The sequence below is a fragment of the Macrobrachium nipponense genome, chromosome 20, assembly GCF_015104395.2.
Source record: "Macrobrachium nipponense isolate FS-2020 chromosome 20, ASM1510439v2, whole genome shotgun sequence".
Lineage (NCBI taxonomy): Eukaryota > Metazoa > Arthropoda > Malacostraca > Decapoda > Palaemonidae > Macrobrachium > Macrobrachium nipponense.
Genome location: NC_061089.1, coordinates 75,631,323 through 75,643,822, shown reverse-complemented (window position 1 = coordinate 75,643,822; position 12,500 = coordinate 75,631,323).

Genomic DNA, 12,500 nt, shown 5'->3' with positions numbered 1-12,500 from the left:
AGGCAAATTTCATACAGCATCAAAGACAAGAATTTTGCAATTAAAACTTCCTCCAGCATTTTCCAGCCCTCCTTATTTGCCGGTATGAGGGTTGAATTGGGTTCTCCCTGAATCTGCTTCTTTATATCTTCTCCATAGAAATAGACTGATAATTTATTAAAACTGAGGGATATATTTGTGCTGAAGTTCACGTTCGTTTCTGGTAACGTACCGAAGAATATTCACATTTGATGAGTTATTACGATTATTTTCTTATTTCTTTCTTGTAAAAGAATTTTAGGTATCAATAAATATTGACCACAAAAAATATTCTTTCCCAAGTTTCATCATGATGCTAAAAGATTTACTTTGACTGCTCTCTGCCTTGAGGACAGATCTTGCTGTGCTACTGTAAGGCAATGATCAGCTCACTTCCTTAAACCAAATTTTTCTGATTCATGAAGCTTAGAACTCTCCAAGCACACCTGCATAATTCTGGAACGTGCCTTATTTTGAACATATGAATTTAGCTTTCACTTTGACCTTGAATTTTATAAGTGCAGAGATTGGCTTTCTTTATTCATTCCTTTAATGCACAGAAACGTTAATGAACTTCTTATGAATTTTTCAATAAACGTTCGAATGATTTTTGAATGGGAAATGGTGGATGATATAATCAAAGATCAAAGTAACGCCATTTTTCTAATAACAGCCTCAGCTTCATGATCTTGTACAGGGCTGTCATCACTTGCCATTTACTTCTACTACTTACCACCAGTCACATTGTAACCTTGTTCTTTAAAGAACGAATTAGATGCTACTACTATTCCACCGTGAAGCTTCCTGAACACGGCTATTTTCTCTCACATAAATGTCTCTCTGTTCGTCAATCAGACGGTGCTCCCATAGGGTTCCAAGATAGAAATAGCAATACACAGTAATTCTCAGGCAATATTTGAAAAATATTTTCAAAAGCTTCGTTTATTAGCACATATTAAGGCTTCGATTGTTATTTAATGTAGAAATGTAGTGCGCGACTTGGCCCTCTTAACACGGAGGAAGCAATAGACCTGCCTTATGAAGAAGGAAAAATCTTGAGGGGAGTTCCAAAGCCTTAGTAAAAAAGGGAAAGAAACTGCCATTCAACTTTGAATAGGTAATGGTAAAATATAAGGAGTAAATAGCGTTTCCCAGAAAAGAAAACCTGGATAATTGTGATGCTTAAATCCTCCTGCCTGAAATATCCCATAAAAAGAAAAAAAAGATAGAAATAAAATCCACATTTTTATCATTCTATTGTAAGATGGTGGAGACTGCCCGTTGATTAAGACAAAAATGAGAATTTTTACATTCTTACGCGCCCTTCGTGATTAATGGAAAGGTCTCGAGCAGAAAAAACAAATATGTGTTCTGGGGATTCAGTGAAAAGAGAAGGTAGAATAGAAAGGAACAAGGAGGACTCTTGAATTGCTGCATTATCATCATGCCTCTAGAATTTTGTTTACTTGAGTTATTCCTTATTTACAGTAAATGGGAAACTTTTATTCAAATTCTGTTGGTGATGCTGAATGCAATCATGGGCGAGTTAACTTCCGCTGAGCTGGGCATGCAAGCTATATACGTATATATGTCATTGTCATAAAAAAAACTTGTGAAATTTCGTTCAACTATTAAGCTATTTCAATTTTGGAGCAAATGTTAGGTTTATGATTAAATTGAATACAAGTTTTACATCATTTAAGAAAATGATTGAACAAGAAAAAAAATAATTCCATAGTAAGTGATATCTCTTAACACAGATTATCAGCAACATCTTTTGACGATTTGTGTTGGGAATAAGACAGAAATCATTCGAAGAAAAAGACAGTTCAGATCTTGAGCGACAGTAGTATATTCGTGCTGACAAATATGTGTTCAGACACTTTGGTCGCTAGTCGTGTGTGACGTGGAGACCCTAAAAAAAATAAACATTCTAAATGTGAAATTCAAAGAAATACATGAAATTAAATACTGACATAAAAAATTAAATAAATCCAATGAAAATGTACACATGTTATAGGGTTAATCATATCATAGGTCACAAATCCCATTAAAATTTACACATTTTACAGGGTCTGTCATTTCTTACGTCACAAACCCAAATAAAATTTACACATTTTACAGGGTCATTCTTCTCTTAGGTCACAAATCCAATTAAAATTTACACATTTTACAGGGTCAATCATCTCTTAGGTCACAAATGCAATTAAAATTTACACATTTTACAGGGTCAGTCATGTCAAGTCATTAATTTCCAAAGGTCATCAGCCTCGATGTAATATGGAACTAAGTATCAAAATAAATATGCAACGAAAACACCTGATAATATTTGACAAAAAAATACTAATAACACTAAGGATTTCCCACAAAGGGTTTTTGCTTTCTGTAATGAAGGAAACATGTAAACGAGCGCACAAAAATAAAAGAGGTTTTAACGCCTAAAAGCTCTGCTGCTTAGATGCACCAAAACGACGCGTTAGAAAAAAAAATGTAAATAAAATAAGAGGAAAGAAAAAGCTGCAGAAAAAGTCTCAAATTTCTTTGAAAGTTTTAAAAGCATTTTTCTCTTCGTTTTAGGAATTTATATCACCAGGACTTGGTGTGGAATGAATACGAAAAGGAAATTAGACCAAGAAAAATATTTTCACCATCGGGACGTATGTGCATTCTCAGTATATAATAAATATTTGTTCGATGAATTCTAACCTTTTACCCCAAACGCACCAACGGATGGATAATAACAAAAGCATTGACAACTGTGATGATAATGGAACATCGATTAAAACCAATGCATATTTACTTTCAAATTACTCTGACTGTATAATAAGAAATTATGATGCTAAGAAAAGACAACGGAATGAGTCTGAATTAATCCTTGTTAAGCCAAGTATTCATAAGACCTCAAGAGAATAAGGAAGGATTTTGGTAAAACAAAAACTTTGGCCGCCGTGTTATCGCAGTTACACGAACAGATCATAGATAAGAAGGCACAAATTAAATTTCTTACAAATATAACGTTCATGTTTCATTCTCGCAACATATTTGAAGTAGCTCATATCGGCAAAGAATGGAAGATGTGGAGAAACATTGTGAAGAGAACAGACAGACAGTGTAAGAGGGTTTGGTGTTAACTGTTGATTCTTGTATGGAAAAGCAATTCTTTCAAGGTATATTCAATAATATAAAATTTTTATACTCGCACACCGTTTGAAATCATTCGCAATTTGGAGAAACTCGAATTTGTCACGTAAGTCCTGCATTTACCATTTTCTCCAACAACTTGCATAGACAATTTGTTAAAATATTCTCAACTTTATACATGAATATATATATATATATATATATATATATATATATATATATATATATATATATATATATATATATATATGTTATTGAAAAAGAGGGATGTATTAAGACAATATGTTTAAGACACCATTGTAAGGTGAGATGCTGTGAATTTCTTAGAATGTAGGGAGTCATCAATTTAACTTCCCATGGAGACGCAGTGCCCGAAGTGACAAGCCTCAGAAATGCTGACATATCTTCATTGGGTGGCATGATGTCGAGATCAGTGCCATGTCCTGTCACTATGGGCGGTTGCAGAGGTGCCTTCTGAAACTGGTTATAGGCAGTTACTTGGGCGTGAACAATGTGTGTGAGTTCGTGCATGTGTGCGAGCTTCGTCCCTACATAACGAGAAAGTAAGGTAACCAAGATGAGAGATCGCTACAGAGATGGCATAGCCAAAGATGGCTTCCGCAAAGGTACTTTTTGAGAAGTGTGTGAATACTGTGTTGAATGGGTAAGTATACTTATTCTTTAGCCAAAGGTGTGGCTTGATTGCATTTTGAATATTTATTTCAAAGATGTTCTATTTCCTTTGACCTTTTGATTTGATTTATAATCTTGTGCTTATCGAGGTGTTCTCCTGTCTTCTAACAGGCGGTTCTGACAAAGGGGAACTGAATATGGTGACTTAATTAGATATGGGAACTTAACTAATGTTTCGTGGTGTTACTGTACTATGACTATGCCTAGTTTTGTGACTAAGATAATGTTGGTTATTGTAGTAGAAATATGGAGTGGGTTATCTGAGTTCAACGTTTCATTTAATCATTTTGTTAAGAACCTGAGTTTATTTAGCTAATACTTTGCTCTTAAATAAATGTATTTTTGTAGTTCACGAGTCTGATTTAATGGTCCTTAGAAAGGTGAGGAGAGAAAGAGAGAGAAGAGAGTAGACGAGAGAGAGAGAGAGAGAGAGAGAGAGGTGTTGTGTGGAGAGAGAGAAAGAGAGAAATGTGTAGAGAGAGAGAGAGAGAGAGAGAGAGAGAGAGATGCCAGTGCCTTAGATGCACGGACCATGGCTACCATACCCTTTTAAGAAGTGCCGAGATTAGGATCACGGTAAAATATATATACATTATATGTGTGTATACGAGTATGCCTAATGGCATTACAAACTGCAGCAACTTATGGAAGTATGGATATGGTAGTACACGTATTAGAGTCGTTACTTACCGTCCTGATGCACAGGACAAGGTGTTTTCATTCTACATTCTTTTACAATATTGTAGCAGATAAGTCGAAAAATACTTCAGTTTGTGATACAAGGATGAAACTTGACACAACTGCTCATTTTAACCGTTCTTTTGAAAAATTTGGTTGTCCATGCTAAATTTCAATATGACCGCCACTTTTCGTGATGGCTGCTAGTTGTTTCTTTTTCTGACACTGAATAAAACTTTGTTGAAATAAGTATGTACATCAATCATCATTCAGATAATGCCTTCCTGGGTAGAAGAATTAATTGAAGATATCGCAAAAGCTCCTACTATAATATATACCATTGCGATAAAGATGGCCTGCAAAATGGCCGTCACGAAGCATTTTACTTGATAACTCCGCAACTAAGAAAAATAGAGACATGAAATTTTTATATTTGCCTACATTTATGAGGCCAGAGAATCTGTTTCCAGCATTTCAACTGGGCTATTGTCAATATTATATCTTGGAATGGGAATCCATAATGCTACTGAAAGGTATACAAGCACAAGACTGTAATGGAGTAGGATTTTGTCAGCAACTCTTTGCAATGGGGGAGTTGGCTGTCCAAAGGACTTTCTAGTCTTCGCCAATCTTTTCCCAGCCCCAGTCAGCTGGTCTCTGTGCTTCTGTCTGGCACGGAATTGCCTGACCCCATGCACAACCTGTCTGAATGCTGAATGTTTGGTGTGATGAAACAGAGCTGCTCTTGTTGGAAGGAGGGCTTCATTTGGTCTCTGGTTCCTGGCAAACAGGTCTGAGAGTGGCTTTGGCACTGTTCTACTTGATGGTGTTGGGTTTTTCGACTTGAAGGAAGCAGATTGATATTTGTGAAGAAGTCAGGTAGATTAGGTACAGACTCTATGGCCCAAACTGTACTGGCTGATGATCTTGCCCCCAGATGTCTTTGGCAGAACGCTGGAATACCAAAATGCTGGTCCCATGAAAAAAAGTAGTAGCCGTGGTTGCAGAAGAGTTATGATCGATGTTTTCCATGATCGCAGTGGTAAACAACCCCTTCCTCAAGACAGGTGGACAGACTACACCTTCTTCCAAATATTTGATGACAGTGGCATCTCCCAGTTAGGATGATATCTCCAGCACCCTGTCATAGGAAAAGCTCATGCCGTGTCGTGAAGCATTTCTACCAGGTTTGTCTTCCTGGTTTTGGCATAGATAGCCATGCCCGTGAACACTGGAAAAGGATTTTCCCTACCCTTTGAGTGTAGATGTGCACTTGCTCCTTCCTTTTGTTTTGAGAAGCATTTGTACTGCAGGAGCTGAGCAATAGCCAGGGCTAACTTTAATGAGCCAAGTCTTAGCTGTGAGATTATGTCTGCTCCAAGTTCGACCATACTAGTGAACTAGAACAGACTTTGAGGTATAGAATCATTGATGCATCCCTCACCAAAGGTGCCATCAAACCAGGACTCATGATCCAAAATATGCTTCCTTAGTAACTTTGCTGCTTTCGCAATCACATGTGTATCTGAGTAGTCAGATGCCATTCTTTATTTTCAAGCTGTCAAATAGGACCGTTTGCCACCATCTTCAAGGGACCAACTATTGAATACACATGTATTCCAGACATATATACTGTATAAAATGAGCACAAAATCGTCAACGGCTTACTACTAATCCTGGCCTGTGACCTGGGTATCACGAGAGGAGACCCATTGCCTAGGTCATCACTGGCCAGGATTAGGAGAAGTAAGCCTTTAGCGACCTCACGCTCATATATATGCTCTTTTCATTATTGATCCGCCAGCAAAATAAAAACAAAAGAAAGTAGCGACATGGTCCTCAATATGATATGATATATTGTTCAAAAAGAGTCCATGATAGCTTTATATAATGCTTTTCACAGGAATTTATCGAATCCTTTTGGTTTCGTAACTGTAATGTCAAGAAAATCTCCCCTTATGGGGTAATGAAAACCTTTTTTCTATCTGTGTAACTTCTTTTAAATCCTTCATAGGATTTCATCTGATCCTTTAGCCCTTTCGTTACTAACCTCATGAAAGCCTTTGCCTTATGCCTTAGATCTTCCTCTGGTAATACTGTGGAAATCCTTCCGCAAGATTTCCAGTAATCCTTGAGACTATTGAAATGCTTTGGAACAAAAAGTCTGACATAAACACACAAGTGGTAGATATATCATCATTATCAGGCACAGAATTTCTGCTTTACTTTTACTCAACTAAGCTGGATCTGATCAGCACAGTTGTAACGATCTACAGATATTTGTCTGAATGAATGAACGTTTGCCATTTGCATATATTTTACTGTTCTTCGCAAGTGTACTACATAATCTTCTTATCTTAAACTTTCAGTAAACAAAGTGTTAGCTGATATAGAACACGTTTCCCCGGTAAAGGCTCCCTCGCACGTGTCTGTTTTAATTATAAAAGCTGTGTCCTTTTTGATGTCATCCTGTGCATCCCCTAATTAAACTTTTATCCGAAGCCCTCTGAAGAATCATGAGGCTGGAATAATGAGGGAAAAGAAAGGCACTCTTCTCTAGCTCTCTTACACCGCCTCAGAATTTCAAAGAATAATAACTCGATAACTTTTAGTCTTGTATTTAAAGCTAAACAAAAAACTGTGTCATTTTTGTTCTCTGGGTTTGCCCTCAAAGTTACGTGACTTTAATGGTTTTTTCCAGTCTTGTAAACTGTAAAGATAGAGACACGCCTATATCTTATTATCATAAAAAAAAATTAGGGGTCTGTTAACAATGATTACTTGCTTAGGTAAGAGGTAAAAATTGTAGAGTCCAAAAGCTCTTTGGTTACAAATAAAAATCGGAATATATCGGCAATACTTTTTAAATATACATCAGTGAACGTAAAACATAATGTGAGATCTTTTTGGGAGAAAGCAGAGGAGCATCATTGCATTTCGTATTTGATCATACACAGGTAATTATTCATTTATTGATTCATCAAAACCTCTATTTATAATGCTGTTAGAAATGACTGTCATCTCCATGTATGTATATATGTACTATGTTTGTATAAAGGATGGTTTGAGAACTCCCCAGAACACCACATAAGAAATATAACTGCCATGAAATCAGACTACTTTCTAAGAGTTAATGATATGAAAGTTATGAAATGAATGGCCAGTTTATGATCATAAACATTTTACAGGCTCTCTTTGGGGCAGATTTCATACATCTCGGAAGACGAGAATTTTGCAATTAAAACTTTCTCCAGAATTTTCCAGCCGGTATGATGGTTGAATTAGCTTCTTCCCGAATCTTCCTCTCTGTATCTTGTCTCCTTAGAGATTGACTTAATATCTTTGGAAAACTGAGGGATATATTCATTCTTAAGTAGGCGTTAACTTTTGGGTAATATACGGAAGTATACACACGGAAGAAATAAAAACGAATGTACTTTCAAAAGTTTTATCACGATGTTCATAGGTGTATTTTGATTAAGATGAGGACAATTCTTCCTATGCTACTGCAAGGAGATAAATTGTAATAAATACTATTGCTTCAGTGGGCAGTAACTAATTCGCTTCCTTAAACTAGGTTTTTCCGAGTCATGAAGTATATAGAACACTCCGAGTATACCATACTCTTCATTATTTAGGAATATGCTGAACATAAGACATGGCTTCGACCTTGACCGTATGTGTAGGTTGGTTTCTTTACTGGTTCCTTCCATCTACAAAAACTCTAAAGACGTTCCTATGAATTTTTCCTCGCATTTTTTAGTGCTTTTAGAATGGAAACAGAGGAGTGATACAATCAAAGAAACAGCCTTTTTCTAGTAACCCTCTAAGCTTCATGAAGTAGTATAGGGCTGTCGTCACTTCACCTTCTGCTATTTGTCACCTTATCGTGAAAGCTTCTTTGCAAAACGAATCAGATACTACTGTTTCACCTTGAAGCTTCCGAGCCATGGCTGTTTTCTCTAGCATGAAGTGGCAAATATTCATATATAATATTAGGAAGATGCGATCATAAGCCTCAAGGATGGAAATAGCAATGTTCCGTATATCTCAGGTGCTGCTTGGAAAATATTTTTAAAGCGTTCGATAATTAAGACCTGTTTAAACGCTTGGTTTTTGCAGAAATACTGATTCTGACCATTGTTCAGGCAACGTCAGTTATTCATATTGAACATGATATAGAAAGGGACGGAGGCTTCATAACACAGAGGAAACTATAGATTTTCATTTTGAAGAACGGAAAATTATAGATATCAGGAAAACAGAGGCTTGAAGGGACTTCTACATCTTTAGCAAAGAAGGGAAAGACCGAGAAATATTGCCACTTCATGCTAGAGAAAAACAGCCATGGCTAGGAAGCTCAAGGTGAAACAGTAGTATCTGATCGTTTTGCAAACAAGAGCAAGTCGAGGATTACTAATTTCCTCAGAATATATAAAATGTCTTTTCCATTGTTGTTACCTTACGGATTTTTCAAAAAAAGAGTCTCTTAAAATGTGAGTTATGTCGTTTCCAAGAAAAGAAAAACTGGGATCATTGTGATGCTTATGTCTAACTGCTGGAAAAATACCCATAAAAGAAGACTAAAAGAAATGGGACATCTACATTTTTATCTTTCCCTTCCAGGTTTTTAGGATTCATCCCTTTCATTAAGAAAAACAAAAATGAATTCTTAAATACTTGAGCGTTCTTCTTGATTAATGAAAAGGTCTCGAGGGAAAACACAACTGTGTATTCTGGGGATAGAGGGAAAAGAGAGATTAGAAAAGCAGTGGACAAAGAAGTCTTGAATTCTACGATTATTGTCCTGCCTCGAGAGTTTTGTTCACTTCAGTGGTTTGTTGTCATCATTAAATATGAATCATTATCAATATTGTTTTTTATAGTCACGATAAGAGCAACTTTCCGCAAAGCCTGGCTAATAAGCTAATTAGAAATTTTATTTTGATATATATTTGATGGCATTATGACAGAAAAGCAGATCTTTTATGACACTCTCGTTTTGACTACTGAGTGAGATCAGGTGTAAAACAAATGTAAGGTTCGTGAATGAATCAAATATAGATATTACTTCATTTTAAAAATGATTGAACACGAGAAGAAAAAATCCATAATCAATGTCGTATGTCTCATGATAAACACACTTTGTGTGTGGGATTAGAGAGAGAGAGAGAAATATTTCCAGAATTGTTTACTTCTCTCATTTTGATGTTATGAATATTTTTGATTCCTCATGATAGTAATTGACTTATTGACTTTCATTACATTTCTTACAAAATTACAAACGATTTTTCATTTACACAGCATTTTATCTTTCAGGTACTGAGGTCGACTGATTTTAACCAAGTAACTACGTAGTACGTGACGGTAAGTGGAAGGTGACAAGAAAATTCAGCAGTGACTGAAACGCATTTGTTACTCAAGGTAAGCCAGATTTATAGTGGTGTTCAAAATTTATATGGGAAAAAATATGCCATCGTAATGTTTTTTCATCTCTATAAGTTAACAAATAGGAGTCATGTTGTACATTAGAGGAAGAAGACGATTCAAATCGTGTGTGTGTGTGTGTGTGTGTGTGTGTGTGTGTGTGTGTACATAGCTAAAGGCCTAGCCTAATTTTCATTTTTTTAAACTCGATCTCTCTGAAAAGCTTACTTCCGTTTCATCTGGCTAATGATCCACCATTCGTCTCAAATCGTGATATATATTGTTGAAGAAGAGTCCATGAATTCATTGGAATTCATCTTATCCTTTTGGTTTTTTAACTGTTACGTCATGAAGGATTTTCCTTACGGGGTTAATGAAATCCTCTTCTTCTCTCCGGGTAACTTCTTTTAAATCCTTCGTAGGATTTCGTAAGATCCTTTGGATCTTTCATTGCTGATCTCATGACACCGTCTGCAAAGGACTTTTCTTTGTGCTCTAGATCTCTCTCCGATAATTTTGGGGAAATTCTTGCGTAAGACTTATTTTTACCTTATTTCTTCTCTGCTTACCACTTCTTACGATTATCATTCATAGAAATTTTTGAATAATTAAAATGTTGCCAGTTTGTAATTCTGCTACGGAATATTCTAATCTTACATCTTTCTGTACTATACTGCATTTGTGAACATAACCGTTATTTGATAAGAAATAACGTATCTGTGCTAAAGGGTTCCCTTCAATGTGTCTAGTTTAATGCAGCCCCTAATTAAACTTTTATCCGAAGTCCTCTGAAGAATCATGAGGCTGGAATAACGAGTGGAAAAGAAAGACACTCTTCTTTTGATCCCTTACGTAATGCCTAAGAATTTTAGAGAATAATATCCCGTACACGTTTGGTAGTGTATTTAAAGTCAAACGAAAATGTGAGTATTTTTTACTTTCGTGGCTTTGCCCTTCAAAGTTATGTGACTCTTCCTCAGTCGTTTAAACTGTAAAGATAGACACAACTATTGTTTGTCTAAAAAAATTAGGATGACTCTGTTATCAGGTAATTGCTTAGGTAAGAGGAGTAAAAATGTTAAAGACCAAAGAAATTCTAACTATGTATTCATCCATATCTCCAATGGTTCTGCTCTCTCTCTCTCTCTCTCTCTCTCTCTCTCTCTCTCTCTCTCTCTCTGTACAATGGAAGCGTAACTTAAAAAAAAAAAAAGAATTCTGTTCTCAACGTAAGTCAACTATTTATCCGACATTGTCATCATTAAAGAGAAAATGGGCATAATCACATTTCCATATGAAGGGCTGATCGGGAAGAACCTAATTTACAGTCCATGATTCAGCCTCGAGCCATCATATCATTTTCACGGAGCCATGCGCATCATAATCACTTCTGTATATAGCACAATGTGTATCCATACATATTCCAACAGAAATAATTATAGAATTTCTGTCGACTAATCCGGAGCCAGGTCCTTAACCACCAGACCTTATTATAAGTGCGCAGAATGAAGGTTCCATTGACGGCCGTAGGTTCAGTGACTGTTGTCTGTATTGTCTTACATTACTGCCATTTTCATTGTCATGGGTACAATTTAATAAAAAAAAAAAAATAATAATAATAATAACAACAACAGATCTAGCCATACAAATCACTAGATCCGACCACGACCGTCGTTCTTCTCCCTGAAAAACAATTTACTTTCCTATCTTGTAATTAGTGAGGTCTTTGTTAGATGCTTTTCAGTTTTCTGTAAAAGAGAACTATTGTGCCGGCTTTGTCTGTCCGTCCGTCCGTAATTTATTCTGTCCGCCCTAAAATCTAAAAAATATTTACTGAGGCTAGAGAGCTGCAAATTGGTATTTTGATCATCCACCTTCCAATCATCAAAAGTACCAAATTGCAACCCTCTAGCCTTAGTGATTTTTATTTTATTTGAGGTTAAAGTTAGCCATGTTTCGTGAATCAGGCAGCGCTTCCCGATCAATAGGACGCACCCTCACTCAACCGCATCTGGTGAGCAGCTGGAGAGCTGCCGGTCATAGTTGATGGTTTTATACAGCATTATACGTTGTACAGAAAACTCGATTCTTCGGCGCGTTTTTTACTTCTAGTTTAACAATATTATTTGAAATTAAATGCGTCAAATGACTTCAAAGAATGAGAGCAACCATGGCCAAGAACTTGAAATTTAGTTCCATGCAGTAAATAAATACATATTTCCCAAATGATTTTTAGAGTTAAACCTCTTGTTGCCGGATATAAAGACATATTTTCATTTTTCTCTTCCCATTAAGATAGAAAAGTATGTATGTATTAAGGATGGCTTCAGAACTCCCCAGAACAGCACTTAAGAAAGATTTTTTCCAAGAAAGCAGATTCTTTTCTAATAGTTAATGATATGAAAGTTGCAAAATGAATGGCCAGTTTATCATCATAAACGTTTTACAGTCTGTCCTTGAAGCAGATTTCATACATCACCGAAGAGGAGGATTTTGCAATTAAAACTTTCTGCAGAATGTTGCAGCCTCCCTCCCCATTTGCC